Source organism: Acinonyx jubatus, chromosome B1 (assembly GCF_027475565.1).
Source record: "Acinonyx jubatus isolate Ajub_Pintada_27869175 chromosome B1, VMU_Ajub_asm_v1.0, whole genome shotgun sequence".
In the NCBI taxonomy this organism is placed as follows: Eukaryota; Metazoa; Chordata; class Mammalia; order Carnivora; family Felidae; genus Acinonyx; species Acinonyx jubatus.
The window spans coordinates 17626672-17652374 of record NC_069382.1 but is presented as its reverse complement, the minus strand read 5'-3'; the positions used below and the strand labels follow the sequence as shown (position 1 = coordinate 17652374).

Genomic DNA, 25703 nt, shown 5'->3' with positions numbered 1-25703 from the left:
ACTTAACATAGTACCCTCCATTTCCATCCACATTGTTGCAAATGGCAAGATTTCATTCTTTCTCATTGCTAAGTAGTATTACATTATATAGATAGAGATAGAGATAGAGATAGATGTATATGTATGTATATACACCATATTTTCTTTATCCATTCATCAGTTGGTGGACATTTGGGCTCTTTCCATAATTTGACTGTTGTTGATAGCACTGTTATCCTATCCTATGCTATCCTATCCTATCCTATCCTATCCTATCCTGTCCTATCCTATCCTATCCTATCCTATCCTATCCTATCCTATCCTATGCTATCCTATCCTATCCTATCCTATCCTATATATCACAGTGCCCCTATGAATCAGCACTCCTATATCCTTTGGATAAATTTCTAGTAGTGTTATTGCTGAGTCATAGGGTAATTCTATTTTTAAATTTTTTGAGGAGCCTCCACACTCTTTTCCAGTGTGGCTGCACCAGTTTGCATTCTCACCACCAGTGCAAGAGGGTTCCTGTTTCTCCACATCCTCACCAACATCTGTTGTTTCCTGAGTTGTTAATTTTAGCCACTCTGACTAGTGTGAGGTGGTATCTCACTGTGGTTTTGATTTGTATTCTCCTGATGGTGAGAGATGTTGAGCATCTTTTCATGTGTCTGTTGGACAGCTGGATGTCTTCTTTGGAAAAGTGTCTATTCATGTCTTGTGGCCATTTCTTCACTGGATTATTTGTTTTTTGGGTATTAAGTTTGGTAAGTGGTTTATAGATTTTGGATACTAACCCTTTGTCCAATATGTCATTAGCAAATACCTTCTCCAATTCTGTTGGTTGCCTTTAGTTTTGCTGATTGTTTCCTTTGCTGTGTATCAGCTTTTTATCTTGATGAATTACCAATTGTTCATTTTTGCTTTTATTTCCCTTGCCTTAAGAGACATGTCTAGTAAGAAGTGCTGCAGCTGAGGTCAAAGGGGTTGTTGCCTGTTTTCTCTCCTAGGGTTTTGGCAGTTTCCTGTCTCACATTTAGGTATTACATCCATTTTGGATATATTTTTATGTATGGTGTAAGAAAGTGGTCCAGGTTTATTCTTCTGCATGCTGCTGTCCAGTTCCCCCAGAACCATTTGCTAAAGAGACTGTCTTTTTCCCATTGGATACTCTTTCCTGCTTTGTTGAAGATTAGTTGGCCATACATTTATGCATCCATTTCTGGGTTCTCTATTCTATTCCATTGATCTGTGTGTCTGTTTTTATGGCAATACCATACTGTCTTGATGATTATAGCTTTCCAGTACAGGGTAAAGTCTGGGATTGTGATGCCTCCAGCTTTGGTTTTCTTTTTCAACATTATTTTGGCTATTCGAGGCCTTTTGTGGTTCCAAAAAAATTTTAGGATTATTTGTTCTAGCTCTGAGAAGAATGCTGGTGCGATTTTGATTGGGTTTCAATTGAATGGGTAGATTACTTTGGGTACTATTGACATTTTAACAATATTTGTTCTTCCAATTCATGAGCATGGAATGTTTTTCCATTTATTTGTGTCTTCTTCAATTTATTTCGTAAGTTTTCTGTAGTTTTCAGCATATAGATCTTTTACATCATTGGTTAGGTTTATTCCTAGGTATTTTATGGTTCTTGGTGCATTTGTACATGGGATTGATTCCTTGATTTCTCTTTCTGTTGCTTCATTACCAGTGTATAGAAATGCAGCTGTTTTCTGTACATTGATTTTATATATTGTGACATTGCTGAATTCATGTATCAGTGCTAGCAATTTTTTGGTGGAGTCATTTGGGTTTTCTATGTAGAATATCATTTCATCTGTGATAAGTGGACGTTTGACTTCTTTGCCAGTTTGGATGCGTTTGATTTCATTTTGTTGTCTGATTGCTGAAGCTGGCTTTCAACACTATGTTAAACACATTGGTGAGAGTTGACATCCCTGTTGTGTTCCTGATCTCAGGGGGAAAGCCCTCAGTTTTTCCCTGTTGAGGTTGATATTAGCTGTGGGCCTTTCATATATGGCTTTTATGATGTTAAGGTATGCTCCTTCCATCCTGACTTTCTTGAGGGTTTTTATTAAGAAAAGATGCTGTATGTTATCAAATGCTTTTTTCTGCATCTATTGACAGGATCCTATGTTTCTTATCTTTTCTTCCATTAATGTGATGTATCACATTGATTGATTTGCAAATATTAAAGCAGCCCTGTAGTCCAGGAATGAATGCCACTTGATCATGGTGAGTAATTCTTTTAATATACTGTTGAATTCGATTTGCTAGTATCCTGTTGAGAATTTTTACATCCGTGTTTGTCAGGCATTTTGGCCTGTAATTCTCCTTTTCCATGGGGTCTTTTTCTGGTTTGGGAATCAAGGTAATGCTGGCTTCATAGAATGACTCTGGAAGCTTTCCTTCCATTTCTATTTCTTGGAACAGCTTCAGAAGAGTATGTATTAACTCTGCTTTAAATGTCTGGTAGAATTCCCCTGGGAAACCACCTGGACCAGGACTTTTATTTGTTGGAAGATTTTTGATAAATGATTCAATATATTTGCTGGTTATGGGTCTGTTCAAATTTTCTTTTTTTAATTAAAAAAAAATTTTTTAATGTTGTATTTATTTTTTAGAGAGTGAGAGACAGATTGTGAGCAGGGGAGGGGCCGAGAGAGAGAGACTCAGAATCCAAAGCAGGCTCCAGGCTCTGAGCTGTCAGCATAGAGCCTGATATAAACTCAAACTCACAAACTGTGAGATCATGACTGACCCACCCAGGCACCCATATTTTCAAATTTTCTATTTCTTCCTGTTTGAGTTTGGTAAGGTGTGGATGTCTAGGAATTTGTCCAGTTTTCCAGATTGTGCTGTTTGTTGCCATATAATTTTTCATAGTATCCTTAAATAATTATTTGTATTTCTGTGGTGTTTGTTGTGATCTCTCCTTTTTCATTCGTGATTTTATCTTTTTGGGTTCTTTCTCTTTTCTGTCTGAGAAGTCTGGCTAGGAGTTTATCAAGTTTGTTTATCCTTTCAAAAAACCAGCTCTTAGATTCATTGATCTGTTCTACTGTTTTTTTTTTTTTATTCTACATTGTTTATTTCTGCTCTAATCTTTATTATCTCTTTTACTCTGCCGTCTTTGGGGTTTCTTTGCTGTTCTGCTTCTAGTTCCTTTAGGTTTCAGATTAGGTTCTGTATTTGGGATTTTTCTTGTTTCTTGAGATAGGCCTGGCCTTTGCTGCATCCCAAAGGGTTTGGTCATGTTTTCATTTTCATTTGTTTCCATATATTATGTAATTTCTTCTTTAATTGCCTGGTTGACCCCATTCATTCTTTTTTTTTAATTTTTTTAATGTTTATTTATTTTTGACAGAGAGAGAGAGACAGAGCATGAGCAGGGGAGGGGCAGAGAGAGAGGGAGACACAGAATCCAAAGAAGGCTCCAGGCTCTGAGCTATCAGCATAGAGCCCGACGTGGAGCTCAGACTCACAGACCATGAGATCATGACCCGAGCTAAAGCCAATGCTCAACCGACTGAGCCACCCAGGCGCCCCCCCATTCATTCTTTAGTAGGGTGTTCTTTAACCCCCATGCATTCGGAGTCTTTCCAAATTTTTTCTTATGGTTGATTTGAAGTATCATAGTGTTGTGATCTAAAAATGTGCATGATATTATCTCAATACTGTTATATTTATTTAGGGCTATTTTGTGACCCAGTATGTGATCTATTTTGGAGAACATTCCATGTGCACTTGAGGAGAATGTGTATTCTGCTGCTTTTCAATGATAAGTTCTGAATATATGTGTCAAGTCGATCTGGTCCAGTGTATCATTCAAGGCCATTGTTTCTTTATTGATTTTCTGCCTAGATTATCTGTCCATTGTTGTAAGTGGAGTATTAAAGTCACTTACTATTACCATTTTCTGATCAATAAAATTGCTTATGTTTGTGTAATTGATTTGTATATTTGGGACGTCTCAAGTTGGGGGCATAAACATTTACAATTGTTAGCTCTTCTTGATGGACCCCCTTAATTATGATATAATGCCCTTCTTCATCTCTTGTTACAGTCTGTAGTTTAAAATCTAATTTGTCTGATAGAAGTATCGCTACTCCAGCTTTTTTTGACTTCAAATAGCATGGTAAATGATTCTCCTTCCCCTTACTTTCAATATGCAGGTGTTCTCAGGTCTAAAATGAGTCTTTTGAAGACAGCGTATAGATGGATCTTGGTTTTTTATCCATTCTGATACCCTATGTCTTTTGATTGGGACATTTAGCCCATTTATATTCCGAGTTATTACTGAAAGATATGGATGTAGTGTCATTGTTTTATCTTTAGGTTTCATGCTTGTGGTGATGTCTCTGGTCCTTTGTATTCTTTTTCATCATTCCACTAAGAGTCCCCCTTAGGATCTCCTGCAGGGCTGGTTTAGTGGTCATGAACTCCTTCAGTTTTTGTTTGTCTGGGAAAGCCTTTATCTCTCCTTCTATTCTGAATGACAGCCTTGTTGGATAAAGGATTCTTGGCTGCATTTTTTTCCCTATTCAGCACATGGAATATTTCCTGCCACTCCCTTCTGGCCTGCCAAGTTTCAGGGGACAGGTCTGCTACTACCTTTATGTGTCTACCCTTGTAGGATAAGGCCCATTTGTCCCTAGCTTCTTTCACAATTCTCTCCTTATCTTTGTATTTTGCCTGTTTCACTATGATACGTCATGGTGATGGCCTATTCTCTTTGAATCTGAAGGGAGTTTTCTGTGCCTTCTGGACTTGGATGTCTGCTTCCTTCCCCGGATTAGGGAAGTTCTAAGCCATAATTTGTTCAAATAAACCTTCTGCCCCTTTCTCTTTCTCTACTTCTTCTGGAACTCCTATGATACAGATATTATTATATTTCACTGAATCACTTAGGTCTTTAATTCTTCCCTCATGTTTAGTATTTTCTTATCTCTCTTTATCTTGGCTTCATCATTTCCCATAATTATATCTTTTGTTTCACTTATTCTCCTCTCTGATTTTTCTATCCTTGCTGTCACTTTTTCTGGTTTATTTTGCAGCTCATTTACAACATTTCTTAATTCATTGTGACTATGTCTTACTTCCTTGATCTCTGCTTCAATAGATTCTCTGCTGTCTTTTATGTTTTTATCAAGCCTAGGTATTAGTCTTATGACTATTACTCTAAATTCCTGTTCAGATATATTGTTTATATCTGTTTTGAGCAACTCTCTGGCTGTCATTTCTTCCTGGAATTTCTTTTGAGGAGAATTCTTTCATTAAGTAATTTTGGCTAGTTTTTTGTCTTTTATGTGTTTTAATAGCTTGTTATATGTTCTGCACCTGCGAACACTACCATATTAAGAAGGGTTCATACATTGTCTAGGGCATGGCCCTTCAGGAGGTGTTTTTGGAGTGTGCTGCTTGTTCTCTGTTGTTGCTTTATGTCCCTACTTGTAGTGGTGTTTTGGACCTTCCACAAGGTGTGCTTTGATTTGTTCACTGAAGTAGCCCTGGAAAAAAATTTTTTTAAAGGTGGGGGGGTGGAAGAACCTTATCCCATATACAGAGAGAAATGACAGGAGTGGGGAAAAAAAGAAAAAATGACCAGGTAGAGTTTCAGAGAAACTATATGGCTTAATCCAGGGAGAGAGAGTGAGAGAGAAAGAGAGAGGAAATTAAAGAAGGAGATACAGAAGAGGTAAAAAAAAAAATACATTAAAAATGCCTACTTAAATAAACCAACAACCAAAATAGAGAAGGGAAGAAAGAAGGGAACAAAAAATATACACGTAAAATAAAAATTGACCAAGAATGAAATCAGAAAATGCAGAACTGCTGGACCGATGCCTGATGGTGCCTTGGAATTGGTGGCTGTGCTGGTCTGGAAGAGCGGCCTTCTGGTTCATTCAATTTCAGTGTTGCTCTGGTAGGTATGCAGTTGGCAGGCACGGAGGGATGGGGTTTGGTGTAAGTGGGTACCAACTCCACTGGGGCCCACTGTCCAGTCCCTGAAGCCCCACCGTGTTGGTGATGGGAAGAAAAATGGTAACACCCCAGTCTCTCCTCCACAGATAGCTGTTCCAAACTATACTGTTCAGGCAGTCTTTACAGTGCTTTGTGGGCACAAGCGGGCTGCTTTGTCCTGCTCCACAGTCTCCTGTGCCGCGCAGGCACTTGGCTAGGATTCAAACCCCGATGTCTTAAAGGATCCTGCTCCATCTACCGCCGTTCTGGGGTAGCACCACTCTGCCCAGCCAACAAAGGGCCTCTGGCTGGCAGGCGCCTGCAGTGTCTTTTGTCCTTGGAGCAGCTATATACCTTCTTCCCACAGCACCTGAGGGAGGGGATTGCTCTCTTACACTGTGCCTCTGAGCTCACCAAGGGCTGGCTCCCCCTTAATCCCAGGTGGGTGTACAGGGCAGCAGGCCCAGTCCCAAGAAAGTCCTGCAACACTGGGTCATCACTCCTAAGGCTGTTTCCAAGTCAGAGACTGACTGTCTCCACTTTTTTCCATTCCCTGGTCAGTGGTCTGGAGAGTTTTTCTCTTGTTCAGATGCTTCCACACTTCCACAGCCTGTCTCTCTCTTCCTTTTGTCTCTCTGTGGAAGGAGTTTTCCCTTTGGTGTGTGCATTCACCACCCATTTTATCTCTCCCAATTGGCAGGCACGCACCTCTGGCCCGCCAAGCTGTCCCCTTGGGCTCCTGGAGATGTTTCTGTCACTCTGTAGCCCGGATTCCTGGAATTCCAAGTCTTTGGCCTCAATACTGCTGTTTGAGGTATGAGGGAAATTTGCCCCCCTCGCACCCCCGCCCCACTTCTCCTCCATGTTGACTCCTTTCTTGAGAATTCATAGTTTTAGATCTTAAGTTTAGGTAAGATCTATTTGGAGTTAATTTTTGTGCGTAGTGTGAGGTATGGAAATACTTTTTTATTTTTTTGTAAGTTGACATCTAGGTGTTCCAATGATATTTGTGTTTTTTGTTTGTTTTTTATTTTAAATGCTGACTTTTGAGAACGAGAGAGAGAGAGAGAGAGAGAGCATGCATATGCAAGCAGGGGAGGGGCAGAGAGGGAGGAAGACAGAGGTCCAAAGCAGGCTCTGTGCTGTTAGTGCAGAGCCCGATGTGGGGCTTGAACTCACAAATGGAACCATGAGATCATGACCTGACTGGAAGTCAGATACTTAACTAAGCCACCCAGGTGCCCCATGTGATGTTTGTTGAAAAGCCTATACTTCCCACATTGAATTGTTCTGTAACTTTTTGGAAAGTCAGTCTTCCATTGATACATGAATTTATTTCTGGGCTCTGTTTTTAACCATTGATCTATATATGATTGTGCCTTTGCCAATATCACATTGGTTGATTACTTTATTGCTTGCTTGCTTGCTTGCTTTATTTATTTATTTATTTATTTATTTATTTATTATTGTTTACTGTGGCTTTAGAGTAATTTTCAAAATCAGGTAGCTCTGTGTTTTCAGAATTATTTTGGATAGTCTAGGTTCTGGAAATATCCCAATAAATTTTAGAATAAGCTTGTTAATTATTAACAACAACAACCACAACAAAAAGGCCTGCCAAGCTTTGATAGAAATTGTGTTGAATTTCTAAATTACTTTGGAAAATATTGCCATCCTGACAATATTAGACTTCCAGCTCACTAACATGAAACGTCTCTATTTATTTAAATATTTAATTTCTTTCAGCAGTGTGTTATAGTTTTCAGTATATAAATCTTAAACTTTCATTTTTAAGTTGTTTTAAAAATATTTAATATTTTATACATTTTAAATGGAATATTTTTCTTAATTTAATTTTTGTATTTTTCATTGCTATTGTTTAGAAATGCAAGTGATTTCTATGCATTGACTTTGTATCCCAAGACCTTCCTAAACAATGATTAGTTCTAGTAAATTTTTTTTTATGCATTCTTTCAGGTTCCCCTCATTTAAAATCATTTGCTCTTTAAGGACAGTTGTACTTCATTATTTCCAATATAGATGCATTTAACTAATTAATTAATTAACTGGTTGATATTTTCTTTTTCTTTTTCTTTTTCCTTTTCTATTTTATTTTATTTTTTATATTTCTTATTTTTTTAAATTTTCCTTCTTGAACTTACTAAGAAAGCTAATATAACTGTGAATAGAAATAGTGAACATGACATCCTTAGTGAACATCACATCCTTGCCTTGCTACTGATCTTAGGGGACAACTATCAGTCTTATACCATTTAGTATGATGGATGTAGTTTTTTCATAAATTCCCCTTGTCAATTTGATGAAGTTTCCTTCCATTTCTAGTTTTATAAGACTTGTTTTGTTTTAATCATGAGTAAGTCTTAAGTTGTGCCAAATTATTTTCCTATATCTACTGACATGATTATGTGCTTTTTATCTTTTTTTAAATTTTTTAATGTTTGTTTATTTTTTAATCTTTTTTTAACATTTATTTATTTTTGAGAGGCAGAGAGAGACAGAGTACAATCAGGGGAAGGGCAGAGGGAGAGAAAGAGAGAGAGAGAGAGACAGAATTTGAAGCACGCTCCAGCCTCTGAGCTGTCAGTACATAGCCTGATTGGGGCTCAAAACCACGAACTGTGAGACCATGACCTGAGCTGAACTTGAACGCTTAACTGACTGAGCCACCTAGGTGTCCCAGGTCTTTAATGATTTTAATATGATTGATATATTAAGTTAGTTTTGGGATGTCAGACTAACCTTATATTTCTCAGAAAAACTTCACTCAGTCATGGTGTATAATTCTTTTTATATTTTGCTGGTTCACTTTATAAACATTTTGTTAGGGATATTAATAAAGGATAGTGGTCTATGATTTTCTTTTCTAGTGATGTCTTTGGCTTTTTTATGAGGGTAATACTAGCCGTAGTGGTAAGTGATGAATTGGTGTTATTCCCTCTGTAAATATTTGATAGAATTTATCATTGAGGCTACTGGGCCATAGGCTTTTGTGAGAATATTTTTAATTCCTAATTCAATTTCTATATTTCCCATGGTTGTATTCAGATTTTCTATGGCTTCTTAACCCAGTTTTGGTAATTTATGTCTTTTTAGAAATTTTTATATTTTTTTCTAAGTAATTTAATGTGTTACCATAAAGTTGTCACAGTATTTCATTGTTACTTCCTTTAGTATCTGTGAGTCGGTAAAGAAACACATTCAGAGTTCAAATAATTTCTAGGTCTTCTTTGGCTTTCACTGTTTTTAATACCTTTTCACATCTCTTATGTCATGCTTATTCAACCTGGGGATTGGCAGGGAGTGTGTCTAGTTTGAATCCTCCCTAGTGTCCACTGTACCTGCAGGCATCTTTGTGCATCGATTGGGTCAACCTCAGGCCAGAAGAGTAGCAGTAGGTAAATTATGGTCCATGGGCCAAACCCATGACCTCTGCACTAAAACTGTGTATTTTTTATTATTTATTTTTTTAAGATTATTTTTTAATGTTTATTTTTGAGAGAGAGGAGAGACAGAACACAAGCAGGGGAAGGATAGAGAGAGAGGGAGAGACAGAATCTGAAGTAGGCTCCAGGCACAGAGCCCAACACGGAGCTTAAACTCGCAAACCGTGACATCCTGACCTGAGCTGAAGTCGGACCCTTAACCAACCAAGCCACTCAGGTGCCCCAAAAAACTGTGTGTATTTTTAAAGTAATGAGAAGAAGAAGAAAAAAGAAGAAGGAAAAGAGGAGTAATAGCAAGAAGGGTAGAAGTCCAGAAGGGGGAGGAAAGAGGAGAAGGAGAAGGGAAAACAGATACTGTAGGTGGCCCGCAGAACACAAAATACCTCTCTGGCTCTTTTCAGAAACAGATCGCCTGTCCTCCAGGTAGAGCTGTTGATCCTCCCATGTCTGTCAACAACACTGCTGGATGTGGGTGTCACCCACTGCTTCAAATTTTGAGAATCCCCTTCAGCCATCACAGAAAATCTGCCAGCCCTCACAGCCTGTGCCACCCTGGGGGAAATGGGAGCAGTCCAGGCCAGAATGACTAGGTTCCCACTGCTCTTACCCATCTTACTCATTCAGCAGTTTTTTTGGTTTTTTAATGTTTTTATTTATTTTTGAGAAAGAGAGAGGGAGAGAGAGAGCATGAGCACAACCTGATTACTTCTACATGCTTCTCTTCAATTTCTGATTTTTGCCCTCTTCTTTACTTAAGAATTTCTTTAAAAAATCGCACAGGGAAAATGACTCCCCCCCCCCCCACCACCACCCCGACCCAATCAAATTTTCGTATCAATGAGAGGGGGAGGGGCAGAGAGAGAGAATGAGACAGAGGATCTGAAGCAGGCTCTGTCTGCGCGGACAGCAAAGAGCCTGACGTGGGGCTTGCACCCGCCAATCGTGAGATCGTGTGGGCTGCAGCCCACCAGCTGTGAGATCATGACCCTGGCCAAAACCAGGTGCTCAACCTACTCAATCACCCAGATGCCCCTTCTTCAGCAGTTCTTTTAAGCCTCAGTGCCTCTTAAAATTTGCAAACCTTTAGTCAGTTTCTAGACGACAGAAATGGATGTTTTTGTCAATTTTGCTTAACTTTCAGGCCGCTTTTTTGGAGAGGATTTTCTGACCTCACTTAGCTGTGGTTAGAAGGCCCACCTTCCTTGTAATTCATTTTAAAGAAAACTAAATGCAATACTGAAAAGAAAAAAAAGAATCAAATACTAATTTATCACTACACTATGTTCTTTGCTAAATATTTGTTAGCCAGAACAATTTGGTATATAGAAACTTGGGGATTTAAGAGCCACCAAAGCGAGTATGTTGTAACTTTATTTATTTTCAGGATTTTAAAAAGTCGTAAGATGGCAAAACTGCCCGGTGGCTGAGTCGAGCAGCGTACATTATTACAAGCCCAGATGGGCCATTCAACTGATAAATTGAAACTGGAGACTAAGTAATTGGTGGCAAATTTTCCAAAAGATCGTGTTCCTTCTAAATGTGAAATATTTAGCCAAAGCATCTTTTCTGGTAGGGAATAAATAAGTCAGCCACTGATACTGAATCCTTCTTTAGTACCATGGTCACAAAGATGGATAAACCCTTGACATGGCACGTTTATCTATCCTGTTGCCGTAACTAAATTCCCTCAAAGATAATTTTCCTTCCACTCTCCTCTGGACATCTCATATAAGAGCCAGGAAGTCCACAAAGAAAGGACCCTATGAGTTTTGAAAGCAGACAGAGTGTGGGCCTGATCCCTGGAGTTACGACACTCTCTATTTGCACAACATACTGTGGAAACTAGTTTTAAATCACATTGCTTTGTTTGTGATTCTATTACAGTTACCTGCCCCCAAATTTCTTTTAGAAAAAAAAACATGAAGTTATCTGTTTAAAAAATCCTCTTCTGTTTTTACAAAATAATCTTTTTCTTTGCCCATCTCCATCCTCTATTCCTTGCCCCTAACCGACCCATCCCCTTATAATCTAGATAGTTGATGATCTCCTATAAAGAAATAGTCGGAACCAGCCTACAGGGTTGATGTACATTGTGAAATAAACATAAGTATATCTTATTTCATTGGCTCAGGTTTGGTTGAGTAAATGTGAGTAGAGAGGGTCTGCCTGAGGCAGATCAGGGCTCTGGAGAATGAACACCCAAATGAATGACCAGGAAAGGAAGACACCAATTTTCCGGGGGAGAATTGCCAGCTGTCATTTAAACTCATGTTTGCGCAGCAAAGTAGTGAAGAAATTTGAAAGACAAGATAGCCTTAGCTATAATTTCGCTTCATTATTTTCTCCTACCAATTTATGCTCAACTGTGTGTTGTTGTTGAAGTTCAAATACTTTAAAAAGCAGAATTTACTTTCAGTTGATTTTTTTTCTTTCAATCCACCTTCGCTGATTCTCTTTTATCAGTAAAAGCCTTAGCTATTTGATATGTTCTGCATTAAAGGCACAACCTGATTACTTCTACATGCTTCTCTTCAACTTCTGATTTTGCACTCTTCTTTACTTAAGAATTTCTTTAAAAAATAGCACAGGGAAAATGACTGCCCCCCCACACCCCGACCCAATCAAATTTGTGTTTCAATTAAGACATTTGACACACAGTTTTAACAAATTTCCCAATTATGAATACAAGCACTTTGTTAGAACAACTTCTTTCTGTTTCCTCTCCAACCCTTTAGAAATTCTTCCCTGGGATTATTTTCAGTAGAAAAATGAGCAAACAATCCAACCATTATCTATACAGCATTTTTTTTTGGTAACAAGCAAACCTAGAAATTTTAAGATAAATAACTGACATCCCACCTAAAACAATAAAGTATTCAAAGAAAACTTTTATATAGAATAAAAGAAAGCAGTAATATTTTTGATGGGGTATGAAAGAAGTTATTTTATTTGCAAAAGCAACTTTTTAATATAGCTATCACTAAGTTTCCACTTGTTCCAGCTCACAAAAAAATAATCCTTGCTTCCTGCTAAAATAAATATCACATTGTTTTTGCTGATCTACTAATATAAAATCAGTAAAAAAGCTTTATGAAGTAAAACTTGAATAAAATTGTACAATGCATTTTTATGAGATTTTACACAGTAAAGCACAAAGAAATTAGAAACCTAGATTTTGTAGATTTTTGATCTATTATGAGTTTGCAACAAAAATTGTGTTATATGTATACATATATATACATATATAATGTATGTATATAGAGTGTATGTATAGAAGACTGATAAGATATGTCTTATCAGTCTTAAAGTTCAATATGATCACCATTGTATATACATGGTTTGGTATTTTGAACGACTTGTTAAAAACAATTTTATAATTGAGGAAAACTAATATTGGATCATCAAATGTTTGAGTGAAATATGAAAATCTCAGAAAAACAAAATTTTCAGACAAGATGTTCTCTTTTAAGGGCAGTTAAGAATTAAATGTAGAAAATACAGTATTTATTGAATAGCATTGTAAAAAAAGGAGGTTACTTAAGACAAAACAAACATACACACATTTAAAAGCATTACTTCTATCCACACACTTATTTTCAAGAGGAACTTTTCATCCCTTCTTGTTTTCCAAATGAAATCTATTGTCCAGTCTCTAACTCTTGACATTTCCCCCTCATTACACCTGCAGTTGTTTGCTAGAAGACTCTTTCCAGCCAAGAGGTAAGGTGAGTGATGACATTTATGGCAGAACCCAGAGCTGCAGGCAGTGGGAGTGTTAAAACCAAAAGCAAACCCATTCTGCCACTCTCCCGCCAGTCGTGACTCCATTCTTCTGCAGCAGATGCTTCTTACTGCCAGCCCTAGTGAAAATCTTTTCAAACTCTGACTTAGCTTTCATCCTCTTGTGTGGCCATTGGCTGTCTCTATCATCTCTCATTTCCTGCGACTAATATGCCAACTGCTAACAGTCCAGTTTCCTTCATTTGGACTCAGTCTGAATCATTATAAATACTTCATTTACTTTAAAGGATTCTAAGATGTGTATATAACAGATTTTCACTGTTTTTCTTTTCTTTTAACTGTGAGCTATTAGAGTAGAAGTACTATGATATTGAGTTAGTCTTCCAAGAAAGTATGATTCAGGTTAATACACTACACAAACACGGGTCTGTTGCAATTTTTCGGCCTTTGCCAAAGAGCTAACTGTGTGTCCTTGGGTGAGATATTTAAACATTCTCCCCAAGATTCCTCAGCTAAAAAATGGGGATACTATAAAACATAAACTTAAAACATAGGACTTTTAGAGGCCCCACCAAAGTTATAAAATACAAATGAGAGTTGAATGCTAGTCATTATAACAGAAACTTTCCTTTAAGATCTAACTTAATTCATAACCCTTGGAACATATAACCTATGCTAGTGATTTCTGCCTTTTAATTTTAGAATTTCTATCCGTTTTATGAAATTTCCATAGACGTCCTAACTTGAATAAATTTCCTCCCACTCTATGGAGCAGTCACTATTTAATCATTTAAAATATTCTCTGTTCATTTTATGTTCACTTAAAATATTAACATTTGTCCAAATGGGAAAGAAAGGGGGTAAGCTCGAAGAAAAGCTGGTTTTGAACAGAAATAACATTTGACATAAAGCCAAACCTCCAGGAGCAAGGATCCTAATCGTAATCTTAATCAAGTAACCCTCAATGAAGCATATGCTGCCAGGGGCTCACAGGAAGAGAGAAGTTACAGATAGACAATTCTTTTGGGGCTCTATTTGTAAAAAGAACCTGAAGAATTGTATCATCAACCTCCATTGTTTCAGAATGTTGAATTAAGTTCATAAAGCCTTTAATGGGAGAGCAAATATACATGAATCATGGCTTATCTTTTATCAGTGGGACCTTATTAGGGAGAGACAATTCACCAAGCTAGAGCAGCAGCATCGCCTTCTCGAAGGAGAAGGGACTCCCGCAGCCATCCGGACATCCTGAGAAATGGTTATTTTTCTGTTATTGTTCAGATTCTGGGTTGGGAATTGTGGGAAGGGAAAAATGGACTGTCAGCTCCAGAGCTTGTGAGGGGGTTAAGAGGCAGCTTAGTGAGGAAGGAGGCAGTGATCTTTGAGCCTCCCTGATCAAATTAAATCTGAGTTTATTTTGCCTTTAGTGAAACGCTCTTTAATAAGATATAAAAATTCAGTGGTTTTATGACAGAACTGAGGAGATTATGCCCAAATTGTGAACACCAATGGAACCTTAGGCGTCTACTGTCGGATGCTGCAGAGCCTAAACCTGGGGCTGCAAGGCAGGTGTGGAGTCCATAATGAAGTAGTGATTTAAGGTCATTGTGAGGTGAGAAGAAAACAGAACTTAAAAGGATTTTTCTCTTGTAATACTGTATTTTGCTTTCCAAGTATTGTTTTCTTTTCCTGTTTATTTGATTAGTCTATTTCCTTTGTGCTGACAAACAGAATGTTTGACAGGTACCTGAGTCCTCTGTTACTAGCGTACTTCAGTGGGAAAGATTCTGCAGAAATGGTCCGCCATGTGAAAAGCACTGCCACCTACTGGTATTTATCTCAAACTGCAGCTCAGTTTAGCATAGCCGCTATGATTACATTACCCTGGGGATTACAAAACCAGACCATTCCAGAATGAATAAGAACTTTGGAGAGTTTTCAGTCATTGATTTGATACTCTAACTTTACTGCTGATGCAGAGTACAGAGAGGTTTTTCACTGGTAAGATACACATCACTTAGAAAGTAAATGTGCTCCTCTTGCCCAGAATTAAAATGTCTGCTGTTCACTTAATTAAAAAAAAAAACAAACAAAAAAAAACCAAGTTTTTTGCTCAGGGCATTAAACTCTGTGATGTATAAGGACTTTAAAAACATTTTGATCCTACATTTAGTAATCTATAATTTTAGAAAACAAACCATATTTAGGCAGATATATTGGATAAACTCACATCTAGAGTAACCCTAAAATAGAAATATTAATTATCTCATTTAAAAGGTTCAGTTATACATTTGAATTTCTACCTTCAAAGAATTCAACTGTTTTCCTCAACATGATTTTACTTTTTCAGGGAAATCTTGCCCCAGATTTAAACACTATCAATGCCTGTATGTTTCACATGGGGAAATTCCTCAAAATCTAAGAACATTACACTTCTCAACCTTCAATACACAGCCTCATTAGACTATTCATTTTCCAAGGCTGGTAAAACCCCAAGCCATCATCTCACTGTGTCCACTATTCTAAATTATTATATCATCAACTCTTCTCACCCCTAATAAAAACTTTGCATTGAAAGTCCTACCTTAAACTAATTATTTCAAAATCTTTATAATTATCTTATCTTTACTATCCCCGCTTCCAAGAGGTTACTAAGATTCTGTCAAGTTAGTGATATTCTTTATGACCATAATCAGTGAACTCAGCTTTGCCTAAGCAACAGATTATCATGGTGACATTTTAAAGCAGGATGTTCAATGATAGGTAGATAGATATAGATAAATAGATGATAGATAGATGTTTGGAAAAATATTTTTGAAGCAAAGAGTTATACTTTTGAATGATGACTTTGAATTTTAGTGCCCTAAATCATTGTTGTATACCTTACAGTAAATTATAATGACAGCACATACTATAAAATTGAGACATAATGCAAAGGAAACTACTTAGGTCAGCTGACAAAGTGATATTAAAATATGCACAAAATAACATAAAAGCAAATGGAGAATAGCTTAATTGTTGTCTACAATAACTAAGTTAATTTATATTTCTTAAATGAAAATTAAGTAGACACTAGGCTAAGAACACTGAAACATGTGTATGGGTAATGTCCATTCACAAGATGAAGTAACGAGTCAAATTCAGAAACTCCTCTAATTTAAAAAAAAAAAAAGATATTTGAAGTTTTTGTTTTTGTTGCTATATAATAAATGGTCAGAACAGAAGAAAAATTTTTTAAATCATGAAAAACTGAATTTATTTCTTTACACTAATTAAAACACAGCGAATTGCCCTTTCAGAAAATCTGACCAGTTGATTTGAGTATCAGATGGTAGCATTTATTTAAACATATAGAAGAGACATCTGGAGAACCAGCAATCATCTGCAGTGAGGGGCAAGGTGATGGTAGATGCTACTGTATGAAGTGCAAAACAAACAAACAAGAAAGCACAGACATTCAAGGCATTTTTCCCGGTCATTGCTATTTAAAGACATGAAACATGATTCCAAAATAGCAAGCAAAAATTTGAGAGTAAAAGAATAGTGTAGTAAGCAAAACTATCGTCATTTCAGAAAAGTGGAATTTATTTTTTTTTCAACGTTTTTTATTTATTTTTGGGACAGAGAGAGACAGAGCATGAACGGGCGAGGGGCAGAGAGAGAGGGAGACACAGAATCAGAAACAGGCTCCAGGCTCTGAGCCATCAGCCCAGAGCCTGACGCGGGGCTCGAACTCATGGACCGCGAGATCGTGACCTTGCTGAAGTCGGACGCTTAACCGACTGCGCCACCCAGGCGCCCCAATTTTTTAAGTAAAATTAAAAAGAGTCATTATGTTTACCATCGTGATTATTCCGTCTTTAAGAAAAAAAAAGGAAAAAAATTAAAACATTTTTTTATCGTTGTGACTCATTTTTTCTCTTAAAGGCAACATGTCAGCCATACTAATGTCTTTAACTGAAAACCTTAATATTATATGGTTCTACAAGAAGGGAGGTCATGCTTCATATATACTGAAAATTAATCCTGTGGGAAAGTTTTCAAATGTCATACTATGAGAAATAACTTTAAAAAAACAGGCTTTGGGATTCCAAACTAGAGAAAACTTGTAATACAGAATGAGCAGTTCTTGCTGTAGGGTCTTTCATACTTTATGAATCACATGTGCGATATCATTACTAATGGCTATTTAAATCATTTCCTGGGGGAATGCTCTTACACTGTGGCCTGTGGACACACTTTGATCCTTCAGTGAAAACCTTTTCTCTGTATCACAAACAAATAACTACAAAACTCTGAATGTGATGTGATTTCTTGCAGATCTCTAAGCTGAAATTTATGTTACCAGAAACTGGCATTATCTGGCCAACTTTTAAAATGTGTATTCTGTCCAAGCAAGAGAGCTCCTTGATATAGCCAATGTCCTATTTGCAAGGCACTCATTTTCAAGCTAGCAACTTACTATTAAGTATATATTTATATTTCTCACTGTACCAGCACTTTATGTAGAAGGTTACCACAAATATAGATCACATCAGGACATTTTAAGAAAGAATTTGGGCCATTTAAAGTCCGTGGTATACCACAGAATTGTGTGAATTCCTGTGGGAGCCCACCTTTCAGCAGCAACATGTATGGTTTTTGCAAATCCTGGAAATAAATGGATGACTCTGTTAGCACTTTTAGACATTCCCATCACAGAAAGAAAGAACAATTCAAATATGACTTAATTGGCAGGAGGAATCAAGGAACAAGTTAACGCTCCTTTTCACCAGAATTGTCCAGGAAAAACAAGTTCTTTTCTACCTTTGAACTTATTAATCATTAAAATAATAGATCATCACGCTTGCTCTTAAATTGAAGAGTAGGCAAACTTCAAATCATTGTTTTGCCAAAATTGTTCAATGCTGAGCATAGCATCAAGAGCTTCAAAGTCTCCATTTCATCCTCAAATAGTTTACAAAGTTTTGCTGCAGGCACAATAGAAGCCTTAGGCATGGTTTTCTGGCAGACACACTGATGACAGCAAGATGGTAATTTTGTGGACGGAACTTGCGACATTAGAGGAGAGAGGTTATTTAGCCCAGAGGGTAGCAGGTAGGAGCAGGACACCCCAGGAATGCAGTTTCAGAATTGACAGGGAGTGAATTTCTCAACAAGCTGGAGTTACAGGCAAAGGAGTGAGGTGGGAGAGGGGCGCATGCATTGGCTTGAATCTTGCAGCGTGTTCATCCTGGGTGCGTAGCATTATCAGGAAAAGGGAAACAGTATCTCACATCTCTTTTCCTCTTTTGTTACAAATCCCTACTCTGCAGAAGCAAATGGTGGTGCATTCACACTGGAAAACTCAGCAGCATTTACAAGTAGCGTATTATCACTTCCTTTGGTGCTCATTATACTAACATTAATCATTATAAATTCTTTTGGTGTGACAGTATTTCCTCTTCTTTGATCCCATAAGAAAACCTCAAGCAATGGGTCATTTGCCAGACAAACCAGTGAAGAGGGTTGATTTATTTATTTTTCCCTCTTTCTGGTCATGAATGATTTGAAATGAAGACTTCCCGAGACTAAGAAGTAGGTACGATGACAATCTGAACCCTGTCGAACCTTAATTCCTGTCCTAATATTAGCCAAATTGAACCATCATTAGCATTTGGATTTAAGTTCTACCAGATGACAGTAGCGTATACACAACTAATTAAGAATTTCTTTCAGTAGCTGGTATATATAAAAATGTTTCTTGTGTTTAATGACGTTTACAACCTTGTTTAGGTGAGCATAACATTATGTTCTGTATTACATTTCCTATTAAGTTCAACAGCTTTCTCCTCCTTCCACTCCATATCTTGTTTTCATAATAATAGGACACACAGTTCAAGGCATTAAAACTAGTTCATGGTGTTACACAGTTTTAAGGAATCCTAGTTTGATAGCTAAAGAAATAACGCTGGAGTACCTAAAATGATCGTTTTACATCACGGTCCATTTATTTAAATTAGCTTAGTTTTAAACAAGGAAATGTTGAAGTTTCAGCTGCTTTATTCTTTCAACAAAAAAGGATACCTCTATTCTTTCTTTACACAGATCTTAGGAATTTCCTAATAGTTGCATCCTAGAAGACACTTTGCACTTAGCAGTTTTATTTATTATTATTACCTGTCTTTAAGAACTGCTTGCTGCTAACTGTTACAAATGCACAATAAAGTTTTCTTGTTATTATCTAGCTGCAGTGTTGATTAAGGTACTTAACAATGTGGATGCACACGTCGTTGGCAGTGAAGAAATAAATATTGTCCACTTTGATTTGGATGTTTTGCTATTGTTCATTTTTCAAAGAGCAGAACACTAACCAGCGTGCTGCTTGGGTAGTCCAGGTGTTTTATTCGTTTGTTTTTTAGTTTCAAAGGTTTTGGCTGATTTTTTTAAAAAATTGAGCGATTTTACTCTGCTTCAATAAAGTACTGCACAATCACAATGCGAATTAAGGACTGAAATATTATGCATTCATGGAGGTTAAACAACTAGACATTTATGCCTATATATCCCAGATATGAGTCATGGATGATTAGTTAAAATGTCTTTTATAACACCGCACTGGTTTTATAGAAGTCACTGTCAATAATTGGGAATATGAATAACCCTGTGTACTGTCAAAAGGGAAGCAAAAATAAATAAATAATCTTTGAGAGGTCAGGATTCATTTATTGTTTCATTTTTTTAAATTAAAATTCTGGGATACTGAATACTACTTTCAGGCTAGATCCTGGGAACAAATATAGCCCTTGCTTTCATGGATCTCATAGTCTATAGAAGTGATATATTTTAACCAACTAATAAATCATACAAAATATGTGGTTTAAGGTGGGATCCAAAAAGTGATGAGGGTTAAGTCAGACAAATAGCAAGGGAAAGATTATTCCAGGCAAAGGAGCAATTCCCCAAAGTCCTGAAAGAAAGAAATTACAAAGATGAGAGTGTAGAGTAGACAAGACTGAAATATAAAAATTAATGAATGTATGTATATATTTAAAAGTTATAGGTTTATTAAAAATTGAGAAATATTACAGATTATTTCCCTATACTCCAAATCAGTCCTACTATGTATATTAACATCCTGCATTAGTATGGGACATTTGATGAGCTAATGTCAAATTCTTATTAGCTAAATTTCACAGTTTATTAAGACTTCCTTAGTTTTTACCTGATGTCCATTTTGTGTTCCAGAATTCTATCCAGGATACCAAATTACATTTCTTTGTCTTGTTGCCTTAGGCTCCTCTCAGCTGTAACAGTTTCTCAGACCTTCCTTATTTTTGATGACCTGAACGATTTCAAGGTGTACTATTCAGGTATTTTATAGCATGCCTTCTACTGGAATGTTTCTGACGTTTTTCTCATGACTAGACTGGGGTTATGTTTTTTGGGAGGAGGTTCATGCAAGTAAAGTGCTAAGTTTTGATCACATCTCATTATGGGCATTTACTCTCAACGTGATTTAGTATTGTTGATTTTGACTTTGGTCACTGGACTGAGGTGGATTTGTCATTTTTTCTTTTTCCTCTGTAAAGTTACTCTTCTCCCACCCCCACTTTCCATAATCGACCGTTTGAAAGGCAGTCTTTATGTGCAGCTCACACAGAGGAGAGGATGTTATACTTCACCTCCTTAAGAGCAGAGTAGCTGCATAAATTATTTGGAGTTATTCTGCATAGGAGATTTGTCTCTACTCCCTCATTTATTAATTTATTTAGTCCTTTATATCAACAGGTCTTCATGGACACTTATTTTATATGTTGGGTTATAATCGAATACTACTTTACTTATTGTATTGCTCAAATTGTTCCTGCTTTGGCCATTGGGAGCTCTTTAAGTTGATTTCTTTGTCCCTTTATCATGTGCCCACAATGTGGGGTTTCATTTTGGGCACAGAAGACACTTCTTTAGCTTCTGTCACTACAAGATGCTCCGGGCTCATCCTGTATATTTCCTGCCACAGTGCTAGAATAAACCATTTCCCCCCAAATCTCTGGTCCCTTTATTGGAGAAGGTGCTGGAAAGCAAGATCTGAGTGCTAGATGTATTCACTGCTACTGGAGTGCTATTTCTTTTAGATCCCCTTAGCTGACAGAGCACAGAAATATATGGATGTATCCTGATGCGTTTACATAGGGATATATATGTATTTAAATCAGCTCAACATGACTTTACACTGATGTTGCCAACTTGGATCCACTAACACATGCCTCATTCTAACGTCCTCTTGCTTATCTGTAAATTTTCACCCCAGCTGTAAGAAACCTGACTTCCCTCCCATGATCCATCTACACAGATGTTCAATTCCAGCAAGCATGTGTAACGTACAGAATTGCTAAAGTATACCCTCGTGGGGAACAACTTTATCAACCAGAGTAAAGTGCTTATGTGCTATTCCTTTTCCTTTAGTCTTACAGACTCCACTTAGTTCCAAAGATACTTAGGTCAGCATCTTCTCCCCACCCTCACACATCAGTGAGGTAATGTCATATATTTATAATATGGTTGGATTTTCTTCTCATATTATACATTTATTTCTGGGATCCCTGGCCTCCTATTTTTTTTAATGTGCATTCATTAAGGTCCATTCTTCGTGCTATAAAATTTTTTGAGTTTTAACAAATGCATTGCTATCCACCCACGGTTACAGTATCCTACGGAATAGTTTCACCATCCTAAAAATCCACTGTGCTTTGCTGATTCACCTTTCTTCCTCCCCCTGGAAACCACTGATCTTGTTACTGCTTCTGTAGTTTTGCCTTTTATAAATGCCACATAATTGGAATCATGTAGGCTTTCAGACTGGCTTCCTTCACTAACAGTACCCTTTTAAATTTTCTTTGTGTTTTTTGGTGTTTTAATAAACTTGTTTCTTTTTATCACTGAATATCATTCGATTGCATGGGTCTAGCACATTTTGTTTATCCATTCACCTACAAAAAGACACTTAGGTTTTTGGGTGTATATAAGTTTTGAACTAAAATGGGGCACAGTTACTGGATTACATGGTAAGAGTATGCTTACCTTTGTAAGATTTTGCCAAATTGTCTTCTGATGTGTCTATGCATTTTTTCATTCATCCAAGAAATGAATGGGAGTCCCTGTTGCTCTTGCATCCTAACAAATTTGGTAATGTGAGGCTTTTGATTTTTGTCTTTAGCCACCCTAGTAGACATCCCATTGCTGTTTTAAATCACAGTTCCTTAACATGTTTGAGTGTCTTTTCATATGTTTAGTTGTCATTTCTTTGGGGGGAAGTATCTATTCAGATACTGCTTCTATTTAAAACTTTTTTTCTTATTGCTGAGTTTGGTTTTTGTTTTTAAGTTTATTTATTTTGAGAGAGAGAGAGGGAGCACGGGAGGGACAAAGAGAGGGGGACTGAGCTCATGAACTGCGAGATCATGACCTGAATTGAAATCAAGAGTTGGATGCTTAACCAACCGAGCCACCCAGGGCCCCTGTCTTACTGTTGAGTTTTAAGAATTCTTTGCAGATTTTAGATACAGGTCTTTGTTATGATATCTGTTTTTGCAGTTTTTTTTTTCTTAGTCTCTGGCATGTCTTTTCATTCTCTTGACTGTCTTCAGGGAGCAGAAGTTTTAAATCTTAAAGTCCTACTTACTTTTTTTTCCTTCATTGATTCTGCTTTGGTGCTTCATTTAAAAACTCCAAGGTAACAGATTTTTTAAAATAAACTTCATTTTATGGAGAAGTTTTAGGTTCACAACAATATTGAGCAGAAGACACAGAGATTTCCCATATACTCCCTGTCCCTACATATGCATAGATTATCGTCTCCCACCAGAGCGGTACATTTGTTACAGCTGCTGATGAACCTATAGTGACACATCATCATCACCCAGAGTCCATAGTTTACATTATGGTTCACTCTTGGTGTTGTATATTCTATGGGTTTGGGTGCACCTATAGTGATAAATGCCCATCGTTATGGTGCTATGCAGAGTGGTTTCACTGCCCTTAAAATCCTCCAGGCTCTGCCTATTCACCCCTCACTCCCCAGCCCCTAGCAACCACTGATCTTTTTATAGTCTCCATAGTTTTGTCTTTTAAAAAATGCCATGTAGTTAGAATCCTGTAATATGTAGCCTTTTCAAATTCAATTATTTCATTTAGTAAAATGCATTTAAGAGTCCACATGTGTTTTCATGACTTGATAGCATGTTTCTTTTTAGCACTGAATCATATTTTATATTCTGAATGTGATGAGGTTTTTTGGGGGTGATAGTGGGGTTCGTGGGGTCCAGAGCCGACGGCCAAGAAAGAATTCCTGAAGACGTTTTTGATGCAAAAAAGTGGCTTTTTTAAAGTACGGGGACGGGACCTGTGGGCAGGAAGAGCTACCCCTGACCATGAGGAGAGACTGGTTATATAGGACCCAGTTGGGGGAGGTAAAGTCCAGGGGAAGTTTCCAATGAGATTTTCATATGCTAAAGAAGACTCCCAGGATACTGGAGGCCTAGCTATCTTCAAGCTAAGGTTGTTTTTCCCTCTAGCAAAGCATTAGCATTAAGACAATAGGGAGTTCCTGGAGAAACTTTTTGCTCTGCCTGCCTCAAGTATTGTCAATGGGCTGCAGGTCATAAGGAAATTGAGTTCTATCTGCCATTTCCTTCTGCCTCCCCCCAGCCCCCCACATCAAACGTATTGCAATTTATTTATCCATTCACCTACTAAAGGACATTCTGGTTGCTTCCAAAGATGGAAATTATGAATAAAACTGCCATAAACATTCATGTGCAGATTTTTGTGTGGTCCCATGTTTTTCAACTCCTTTGGTTAAATGCCAAGTAGTATGATTGCTGAGTTGTATGGTAAGAGTATGCTTAGCCTCCTAAGAAACCATCAAACTGTCTTCTAAAGTGACTTTATACTTTTGTGTTCCTACTAGGAATGAATGGAAGTCCCTAATTCGCCACATTCTTGTCAGTATTTGGTGTTGTCAGTATTCTGGATTCTGACCATGCTAATAGGTATGTAGTGATATCTCATTGTTGTCTTAATTTGCATTTCCCCAAAAATATATGACGTGGAACATCTTTTTATATGCTAATTTGCTCTCTGTGTATCTTCCTTAGTGAAGTACTGTTAAGATTTTGGACCATTTTTTAATTGGATTGTTTGTTTACTTACTGTTGAATTTTAACAGCTCTTTGTATAATTTGAGTAATAGTCTTTTATCAGATATGTCTTTTGCAAATATTCTTCCAGTTTTGGCTTACGTTTTTATTCTTTTGAGTGACATAGAGGTTTCTCCTGTGTTTTCTTCTAGAAGTTTTATAGCATTTTGTTTTATGTTTAGATTGAAGATCCATTTTGAGTTAACTATGTGAAAGATTATTTTTTTGCATATGGATGACTAATTTTTCCAGTTCCATTTGTTAAAAAGATTATTTTTTCACCATTGAATGCTTTTGTTCCTTTGTCAGTAATCAGTTGACTGTATTTGTGTGGGAAGACTGTTATATTTTTAAACAATATCACTGGACTATAATTTCATCTCATAAACTTCTCTGGAGTTAAGTGTGCAATTCAATAAGTAAATAAATTTACAAATTTATAGATTTATGCAATAATCACTGTAATCCAGTTTTAGAACTTTTCTTTCACTCAGAAAAGATCTCCTAAGCCCATTTTCAGTTAATTCTCCCCCCTCACCCCTAAGTCTAGGAAACCACTCATCTAATCTACTTTCTCTGTGTATAAGGTTTGCCATTTCTTGTTGGTATGAACGTTTGCATACAAGTTTTTATGTAGCTGTATATTTCATTTCTTGGTATAAATTCCTAGGAGTAGAATTGCTCATTGATATGGTTTGGGTTATATTATTATTTTCAATTTTTTTATTATTGTCATTATAATAGGTATGAAATACTTTCTCAGGGTGGCTTTAATTTGAATTTCCCTGATTGACTAATGACTAAAGCATCTTTTCATATGTTTATTAGCCATTCCTATTCCTTCTTTAGTGAAACTCTATTCAAATTTCACTCACTTTTGACTGAGCTATTCATCTTCTTACAGATTTGTAAGAGTCTTTTATATATACTGGAAAAAAGTCCTTTATCAGGTATATGATTTGCAAATATTTTCTTCCTGTCTGTAACTTATCTTTTCATTTCCTAATAGTGAGTTTTGAAAGCATAAAAGTTTTTAATTGTGATGAAGATCAGTTTGTCATTTTTTTTTTCTTCTATGGGTTGTGTGTTTAGTGTCACATCTAAGAACTCTGCCCAACCCAAATTCACAAAAAAATTTCTTCTTGTTTTCTTCTAGAAATTTTATAATCTTAGTTTTCACATTTAGGTCTATTTTTCATTTTCAGTTAGTTTTTGTGTATTGTGGGAGTAGAGTATCTAAATTCCTCTTGTTGCATGAAGTTTTCCAGTTGTTCTAACACACTTTGTTGAAAAACCATCCTTTCCCCATTGAATTACACTTGCAAAAAATTCATTGATTTTATATGTAAAAGCTTATTTC

General features: G+C 36.8%; 1 long non-coding RNA gene across 1 annotated transcript in view; it reads left to right on the top strand.

Moving 5' to 3' along the window:
- Positions 1-25703, top strand: part of LOC128314334 (uncharacterized) — a 443125-nt gene that overhangs the window by 325199 nt on the left and 92223 nt on the right. The window contains exon 4 of the long non-coding RNA XR_008295856.1: positions 24115-24196. This is a non-coding gene — a long non-coding RNA (uncharacterized LOC128314334). The remainder of the gene's footprint in view (positions 1-24114; positions 24197-25703) is intronic.